This window comes from Myotis brandtii, unplaced genomic scaffold (assembly GCF_000412655.1).
Source record: "Myotis brandtii unplaced genomic scaffold, ASM41265v1 scaffold84, whole genome shotgun sequence".
In the NCBI taxonomy this organism is placed as follows: domain Eukaryota; kingdom Metazoa; phylum Chordata; class Mammalia; order Chiroptera; family Vespertilionidae; genus Myotis; species Myotis brandtii.
Window position 1 is genome coordinate 445531 of NW_005371410.1, and position 9535 is coordinate 455065.

Sequence of the window (9535 nt, forward strand, 5' to 3'; positions counted from 1 at the left end):
AGGGGCAGGGCACCTCTCAGTCTAACCAAGCCAGAAACAGATCAGGTGCGCAAACAACACCACAGGTCAGAGGCGATAAGAGTAAGCAAATAAAGGACCAGGAAGGAACAGAAGCAGCGGTTTGGCTTTCAGCACCCTGCAGATAAACAAGTGTTTGATCTGGGCTGGGCACAGCCCCTTATCTGGTGAGATAACATTCACACTCAGAGGGCGCCTGGAACAGGTTTGGAACCCTTTGAGCGCTGGCCTGGCCCTCACACTGACTGAGCCAGGGCTCCCACAGTGGACCAGGGGAAATGGTTACCTCCCACCCAGGGTCCCTGAACTCCTGGGAGATCACAGAACCTGAGGAAGACAGACCCAGGAATCTGAGAAGAGTCTACTCACCACTAAGGGCCAATGGGGCTGCAGATTTCCCAAAGCCATTAGCAGAGCTCCATGGACAGGAGAGACCGCAGAGGCCTCACTCAGTTCCACTCTGCGGGCGATTGAAGAGCGTGGTGAGGAGTGAGACCAGAGGGAAAGCCGTTGGCATGTCTCTGGAGAGGCTTGGCTGAGAGAACGCACATAAAGATATTGACAATAGCAGCTACTATTTCCTGAGCACTCACTCTGTGCCAGGCACCATGTTAAGTGTTTCTGCTGCATTATATTCTTTGATCTTCACCATGAAACTCTGAGGTCAGTACTATTGAAGACCTTTGCAATTGAGAAACAACCCCGGAGAGGCTAAGCTGCGTGCCAGAAGCCCCACCACCGCTGACAGGAGTAGAAACATGGCTTGTGCATCTCTAGTACTCAGACTCTTAACCCCTATATTTTTAATATATAGGTGGCAGCTGTTTGATGCATTTTTCCCAATCAGTTTCACTATTTTGAGGTCATAAATCCTATTGATTTGGAAGGGATTCTGATGAAATCAGGAGAGAGCAAGGAAGCACTGAAAAGGGAGGGGTGGAGAGACCCTGGGTGGGTGGCCTGGCAGGGGCTGGCACCGGTTCCCATCGCACCCTCTCCACAGCCCCAGTATTGTCTCCCACTGTGCTCCCCCACGGCCACTCTCCTTCCTCAGAGCCCCATTTCAGCACACAGTAAGGATGACATTTGCCAGTCTCCCTCTCAGCTCTGTGGCCACCACGGACCGTGAGGATGAGCCTGTGCTGCAGGGGTGGCAGAACCCAGGAGGTGAGGAGCCTGGTGCCTGATGATTTGGGGGCCACCAGGCCTGCCCGAGCCCGTTCACCTGCACTGCCTCTCCACAACCGGCAAATGAGCTTGTTTCTTGTTGAAGCTAGTGATAGCTTGTACGCACGGGTACCTAGCCCTGACTGCTTTTTTCCCCCCTTCTTTTTTTTTTTAAAAAAATATTTATTTTATTGATTTTTTACAGAGAGGAAGGGAGAGGGAGAGAGAGTTAGAGACATCGATGAGAGACAAACATCGATCAGTTGCCTCCTGCATACCTCCTACTGGGGATGTGCCGGCAACCAAGGTACATGCCCTTGACCGGAATCGAACCTGGGACCTTTCAGTTCACAGGCCGATGCTCTACCCACTGAGCCAAACCGGTTAGGCTTCCCCCTTCTTTTTACAGAGGAGGAAATATGCTCAAAGAGAGTAGGTAACTTGATTCCAAACCATGCAAGCATTTTCTGGTGGAATTCAGACTTGCATTTGTCTATTTGACCCCTGAGTTCTTTGTCTTTCCTGGACTGTCTATATTAATTAAAGTAACAGGAACACGTGCTTTGTAACTTGAAGATGTTTTCTTATGTATTATGCACTGTGTACGGTTGGGATTTGGGAGCTGCAAGCATCAGAAATAGACTCTAGATAAACATACTAGAGAGGACTCTATTGGGAGGGTGTGTGTGGTGTAGCAATCGAAGAAGCCAGGTCACTAGGGATTTATTATAGGGGTTTGATTTTAGAAAATCGTGGGAGCTGGTGAAGCAGCTCTATAAGGCTGCCGCCCACAGGTCCGATGCTGGGGCATGGAGTCCACAGGGAGGACAGCTGGGAAGGAAGGTGAGTACTAAGTGGGGCAAAGCCAGAACCAGCTGGGACCAATACATGCCAGTGGGAACCACAGAATGGGCCGAACCCCGGGGCCTCTGACCTTGGCAGCATAAATCAGGACCCTGCAACATGGTGCTCAGCACACGTGCCTGGCCCAGATGTCGCAGATGCTGAAGGAGGGGCCTGGGGAAGGCAAGGTCTTGGCAGGCAGGCCGCTGCCTCATGCTAGCCAGGTGAGCCAGCAGATGAACGACAACAGGTGCTTGACAGAGCGAGAGAAGTCTTGACCTGGGCTTGAAGGGGGTCGGACAGATCAGGGGAGGTTGCCTGGAGTGAGGATGCTGATGACGGGATGTGTGTGCAGGTTGGGGAGAAAGAGAGATGGCTCAGGAGAACAGAAGGACACTGAGCCTTTTTGGGTTCAAGACACAAGAACTTAACTCACAGTGGGTTAATTCATTAAAAAGGGGAGTGTGTGACAGTGAATTCCCGGGGTAAGTGATCTCCTGGGGTGGCTGAAGCAAGAGGCAAAGCTCACAGGCTGTGTCCCTGAGCCTGTGCTCTCACTCCTCTGCTTGGCTGCATCCACAGGCAGCTCCCCCCCTGCCCCCCCCCCTATGATGGCCACAGTGCCAGGTGTTCGCCATCCCAGGTGAGATACCCCAATGGGCATGTTCCCTCAGCAGTCCCCACCTGGCTGGACCCATGCCCTGCCTCCCTGAGCTAATTGTGATGGCCGGGGAGAAGGAGTATTCTCCTTTCCAGGCCTATGGATATGCCCACAAATTCCAAGCAGCATGGAGGGGGTTGGGGTGGCTCCCACAGCACAGTCAGGCTCGCGTTGTCACAAGGAGCCAGGCGCCAGCGGGTGGCGGCCAGAACAGCAGATACTTTCAGGAGGCACAGACCCCCCCCCGCCCCCCCCCCGAGCCTGCTCCACAGGGGCTCTGGGTCTAGCTCCAGGTCGGCACCTGTAACCTATAAAACGGACCCATCACATGGGATAGGACATGCATAGACCTTCTGGAAACTGAGGCAGCCCCCCTCAAACATAAAGGGCTATTGCGAGGAAACCAGCCAGGCCAGACAAGCGAGAAGATATCTAGGGCGAGAACACGGGAAACTGACACTGGGGTAGGTGTGGGCAGAGCCCTGAGGAGGACATAGACACAAAGATGGCAACTCCCAGGGGGTGAGGATTCTTGGGGGGGGGGGATGCCCCAGTGGTGCCACATGTGGGTGCTGAGGAGTTGTTTGATGTTGGCCACAGGGCATATACCCCCGAAGGATAGACAGCTGGCAGAAGAGTCTACAATGGCCGCAGCTGCAGGCCTCAGCCCTCAGAGACTCATTAGCCACGGCCCAGAGGCAGGGCTGCTGTTCTGCGCTGGGGCCTCCTCTCCTTGCAGTGCTGTTAGCCAACCTGGGAAAGCCCCGGGAAGGGGGGCCTGCTCAGTGTGGCTCATGTCTAACTGCCTGCTGGCCACGGGGAGGCGGTCCCCTGGGAGAGGCTGGTCCCTCGGCTGGGCTGTTACTCACCAGGCCCCCGAGGCCCAAGGCAGGCGCACTCAGGGGAAGCTGGCGCTGGTCCCCGGGAAGAGCCATCCCTGAAGCCAAGATGGAAGGCAGTGGAAATCCAGTGAGCCAGGCACTCGGCAGCTGCCAAGACACCTGCATGGCACACGGCAGGCAAAGGCCTCCAAGAGAAGCCATTGAAATCTACGTGCCAGTGCTGCCCCACCTGGAGGGACCACCTGTCCCGGGGGCCGCTGGACTTTTAACGTGAGAACCAGAAGAGTCCCAGGTAGACTGGGATGTGTTGGTCACCCTACCCCACCTCTTTAGGCCTGGATTGTCCTCTGACCCCTGGGGAGCACACCAGGGCGGGCCACAGTGTGTGTGAGGGGAGTAGGACCCACGGGGCCAATTCAGATCCTGCCTGCTCATGCTTTGGTGGCCTTAAAACAAGGAGAAAGCCAAGTTGTATGCCCTCTGTGGTTTGTCATGATCTTCAATGCCAGTGACACCATCTTGGCCATTGAATATGGAAGACCAGCAAGCTCAGAGAGGTGTCCCACCGCCAGTTCAGAGGGGAAGCAAAACCCCTGCCCACCAGTCATTCACAGTCCAAAAAGCAGGGACTTCTATCACAAAAAGAGGAACAGCAATAATAAAATGGAAGGACGGGAGGAAAGGGGGCTGGGAAATAAAGACAGCAACTATGGATCGTTAGGCCCAACCTTCCTTGGGGCACAAGGCTCGTCCTGTCAATGTACTCAATAGATTCAGAGCCACTAACTTTTCTGAATATCTGCTGTGTGCCAGAGGAATTACCATACACCTTCTTTTTAAAAATATATATATATTTTTTATTAATTTCAGAGAGGAAGGGAGAGGGAAGAGAGTTAGAAACATCAATGGTGAGAGATAATCATTGATTAGCTGCCTCCTGCATGCCCCCGCCGGCACACTGGGGATCAATCCAGAAATCCGGGCATGTGCCCTTGACCAGAATTGAACCTGGGACCCTTCAGTCCACAGGCCCACACTCTAGCCACTGAGCCAAACCAGCTAGGAGGGCACCATACACCTTCTTATGCAATTATTCCAACTCTAGGTATATCATCCCCATTATACCAGCCAGGATGTCCCCGTGTTCTGGAGCAGTCCCAATGCCGCAGGTAGCAATGACACATTACTCAGACATCCCCTGGGTTCCCCTGAGGTGACTGGACTTTGGCCCCGGTTGATTGCCATTTGACAAGTTCTACAGAACCTCATGCAGATTAAAAAGGGATTTTACTTGCTGTCCCTATTTTCCAAGAAAAGTGGGATTTGGTTTGGGGTCAGAACTCTTTTGTTGGCACTGCCCATGACACCTGCCATCAGCAGGGTGGGGTTCCTGACATGGGGTAGGTGAGGACCTGGTGAGGGAGGTGATGGCCGCTACAAGGGTCAGGAAGGGTCCTGTGGGGAAAGGTGATCACTCCCCACCAGGGACAGGGACAGGCCTGTTCATCTTTGGACGGCCACAGCATGCACATTTACTCAACAGCAAGTATGGATTGTTAGGCCAAACCAACCATAACTCAGAGCAGCAGTCTCTCAAGTGTGCTGGTGGTATTTATCACTGTAATAAAATTGTCTAATTGAAAAAGGCCATATTGACAAACCAACGGGAAATACATTGATTTAACAGCAGTTTTGAATGATTGATTCTGCTGTTTTCTTATGCCATAGAGATGCTACATTTTTTCATCAGATGGGTCTCTTATTTTATTTTATTTATTTATTTTTTAAATATATTTTTATTGATTTCAGAGAGGAAGGGAGAGAGAAATAGAAACATCAATGATGAGATAGAATCATCGATTGGCCGCCTCCTGCACGCCCCCTTCTGGGGATCGAGCCAACAACCCAGGCATGTGCCCTTGACGCCTATCGAACCTTCCCTGGCTGCTGCCATTATATTATGTAATTGGTGGATTTGTGTCCCCCTAAAAAAGACATGTTGAAGTCTGCATTAGTTAGGGAAACAGAAAAACAGAACCATTATATAGAGATAGACAGAAAGAGATGAGTCATGAGGGATACACTCACATGATGATGGAGGCTGAGAAGTCCCACAGTCTGCAGTCGGCAAGCTGGAGGCCCAGGAAAGCCTGTGGTGTAGTTCCAGTCCCAAACCAAAGGCCTAAGAACCAGAGGAGCCAATGATGTAAGTCCCTGACGGAGTCTGAAGGCCCAAGACCAGGAGCAACCGTACCTGAGGGCAGGAGAAGAGGCTGTCCCAGCTCCAGCGGAGATCAAGTTTTCTCTTCTTCCACCTGTTTGTCCTAGTCAGGCCCTCAGCAGACTGGATGATGCCCACTGCATAGGTGAGGGTAATCTTCACTCTTCTCTCTACCCATAGAAATGCGAATCTCTTCCAGAAACACCCTCCCAGACATTCCCAGAGGTGATGTTTTGTTAATTATCTGGGCATCCTGTGGCACAGTCAAGTTGACACGTGGAATTAACCATCACACACCCTTCCAACCTTACAAGTTAGGTGCAATCATGAGCCCGATTCTGTAGGTGAGGAAACAAGGGCTAAGGGTTAAGTAGGTAGCTGGTGGTCCCCCAGCTATAGAGTGGGAGGGCCAAGACTCAAGCCAGCAAGTCTGACTGCAGGGCTGTGCTCTTGGCCCACTCTGCTGGGAGGCCCATCAAAGGTGCTGGGGTGTGGTAGGCCCTTGGAATCTGTCTCAGCTGACAGCTGGGCAGTAGCCTGGGCAGCCCCTCTGAGCAAGAATCACCTGGGGGCGTGGGACAGCTACTGGTGCAAATTTCTACCCACCCAGAAAGTCTGGAGTACGGCTAGGAGTCTACATTTTTAATCCAGTTATTCAATAGGAAATCTGCAAAGTCTGCAATTACAAGATAAACTTACTTTTAAGTAATGTTAGTTACTAAAGGGGTTTTGGCACCAATTCCAACGTGAGGAGGGGATTTCCAAGCAATGCTCTGGACACCAGGTGAGTCTCCAAACAATTCAATTAAATTCTGACACTACATACCCAGATATAGCTTCAGTTCCTACAGGTGAAGGGCTCACTCCTACAAAACTGCCCCCGCCCTCCATGGCCCCACTTCAGACACCGTCACAAGGTTCTCACCTGTACTTCCGACCTACGGGCTACAGATCAGAGGTTCCCATGACCCTGTCCTTGGGTTCAGTTCATTTGCTAGAGTGGCTCACAGAACTCAGACCCATTTATGCACTAGATTACAGGTTTATTATAAAAGGATATAACTAAGGAACAGCCAGATGGAAGAGATGCATAGGGCAAGGTTTGAGGAAAGGGTGTGGATTAAAGCCCCCAGAAGCAGAGCCTGAGACAGGGGTTCAGGTGTGGGTAGTTTATTGAGGGGGTGCTCTTCAGAAACAAGCAAGCAAGCAAACAAACAAACAAATAAAAAGAGGCAGGGAGCCCTGGTCAGCATGGCTCAGTGCTTAGAGTGCCAGCCTGACACCAAAGGGACTCAGGTTCGAATCCCAGTCAAGGCCACGTACGTACCTGGGTTGCAGGTTTGATCCCTGCCCCAGTTGGGGCCCATGTGGGAGGCAACCAATTGATTTCACTCTCTCTGAAAATCAATGGAAAAAATATCTTTGGGTAAGGATTTAGATTAAAAAGTATATATAATAAAAGCAAGAGAGGCAGGGAAGCAGGATAGGGAGGGGGGAAGAGTGAGTGAGGACGTTGCCTGAGGTAAAACCTTGGCCTCATCCATCGGATGGACCCTGGAGCAGTGCTGTCCAATAGATGTTACTGCAGTGATGGACATGTTCTGTATAGTTGGCACTGTCCAGTGCAGTGACCACTAGCTACCTCTAGCCATTGAGTGTTCGAAATATGGCAAGCTGACGAACTGAATTTTGAATTTACATAGCTACATACGGCTAATGGCTACCATATCAGACAATGTAGTTCTGGGGTATAAACCTCACGACAGAATTGAGGGGAGGAGGCTGGCCTCTTGAGCTGTCATTGGCAATGGGCCACCCCGGCCTTGGTGGGAGAGTGGGGCAGGGCACAATTTCCCAGGCAAGGCTGGCAGGACTTCACAGAGTGGAGGGGGGTGTGCACTGGCCAAATAAAGGGGAAGGAGCGCACCAGAGCGCCCACTACAGGTTGTTCTCACCTGGGTCATCCTGTCATCCTATTTTCATCCAACTTCATAGTTTTCTCCAAGAATTGAATTTTAACCATAGAATAACTCAAAGCTGACAACTGGCTATGTACCTCATACAGCAGAACAACCTTCCTAACCCTCCTCCCCCACCCTGAGCTGTTGGTTCCTCTCCCCACCCCACTCTCAAATCTCCACGGGCAATTCTTCTACTGGTTTGGGAGTTTCAAGAGGAGGGTGATGATCTTTTGCATAAGTACACAGAAGGAATTTTTCTGTAGACTTATGATTTTTAGCTGTTTCAGCCACAGAGCAGAAATCTTTTGATTTTACAATATCTCCTATAATCTTAGAGACAGCTAGCCCAACAGCGCTAAAAAAATTAAAAAAAAAGAAAGAAAAGAACAAAAACAACTTTGCCTTTTCTACACTGACATGTCTTAGATATGAAGTTATAAATGAGGAAACCCGGGCTCATGTTTTATTTATACCTATTGCACATAATTTATGGTGTTGACACACCCATTCAGCTTAATTTATGCAGAAATTAACTTTGGTAGAGATTAATTTTGAATCTATGGCACCTTCCTAAAGTATATTATCTTTATTCATAATCTTGGCTTGCAGATAGAAATGATAGTGAATAAAAAAAAGAAGTAAAATAAAAACAAGACCATAAATAAAAAAAAGAAATAAAGCCCTTAAAATGAGGATAACAAGTTGTTTTTTAAATTAGGATACCTTGGAGTTCACTGACACAGCCAGAATTTAGAATTAATCTAACTGTCCTTTCCATTGAGTTTAAGCATTTCAGTAGAGAGTTTTATGTGAAAAGTCATAAAAGAGAAGGAAATAAAAACAAGACCTTGCACATATTAATATATTTATTATTTATTTGTGGGTTTTTTTTTTTAGAGAGTAGAAGGGAAAAGGAGAGAAAGAAAAAGAAACATCAATGTAAGAGAAAACATTGAGCCCTAGCCGGTTTGGCTCAGTGGATAGAGTGTTGGCCTGCAGACTGAAGGGTCCTGTGTTCAATTCTGGCCAAGGGCACATACCTGGGTTTCAGGCTCGAGTGGGGGCATGCAGGAGGCAGCCAATCAATGGTTCTCTCTCATGATGTTTCTATCTCTTTCTCCCTCTCCCTTCCTCTCTGAAATGAATAAAAATATATATTTTTTAAAAGAAACATTGATTGTTACCTCCTGCATGCACCCCAACCAGGGATCAAACCGCAATCCTGGCATGTGCCCCCACCTGTATCTGCAACTCCTGGGTGCATGGGACTACGCTCCAACCAACTGAGCCACACTGTCCAGGGTACATATTAATATTTAGTAATAATAAACTAAGAACTCTGAAATATTAACCAGTATTATATCTATGTTACCTATGTCACATCTATACAGAGTACTAGGCGTGTGTGTGTGTGTGTGTGTGTGTGTGTGTTGGGAGAGGAGAGGGTGGGAAGGGAGAAAGATAGCTGTGTCAAAAAGAATCAAAGGGAAACACAAAATACAGCTTTGAGCCTCTTGACAGTCAAAGGAAACAGGGAACATAGACCTCATGCCTAATACAAGAAAACATACTACTTTGCCGAGAGGAACTAATTTTGTTTTTGTTTCAGACTATTGTCTTTATTTTAAAAAGAAAGCTTTCTTGCCGAAACCGGTTTGGCTCAGTGGATAGAGCGTCGGCCTGCGGACTGAAAGGTCCCAGGTTCGATTCTGGTCAAGGGCATGTACCTTGGTTGCGGGCACATCCCCGGTGGGGGGTTTGCAAGAGGCAGCTGATCGATGTTTCTCTCTCATCGATGTTTCTAACTCTCTATCCCTCTCCC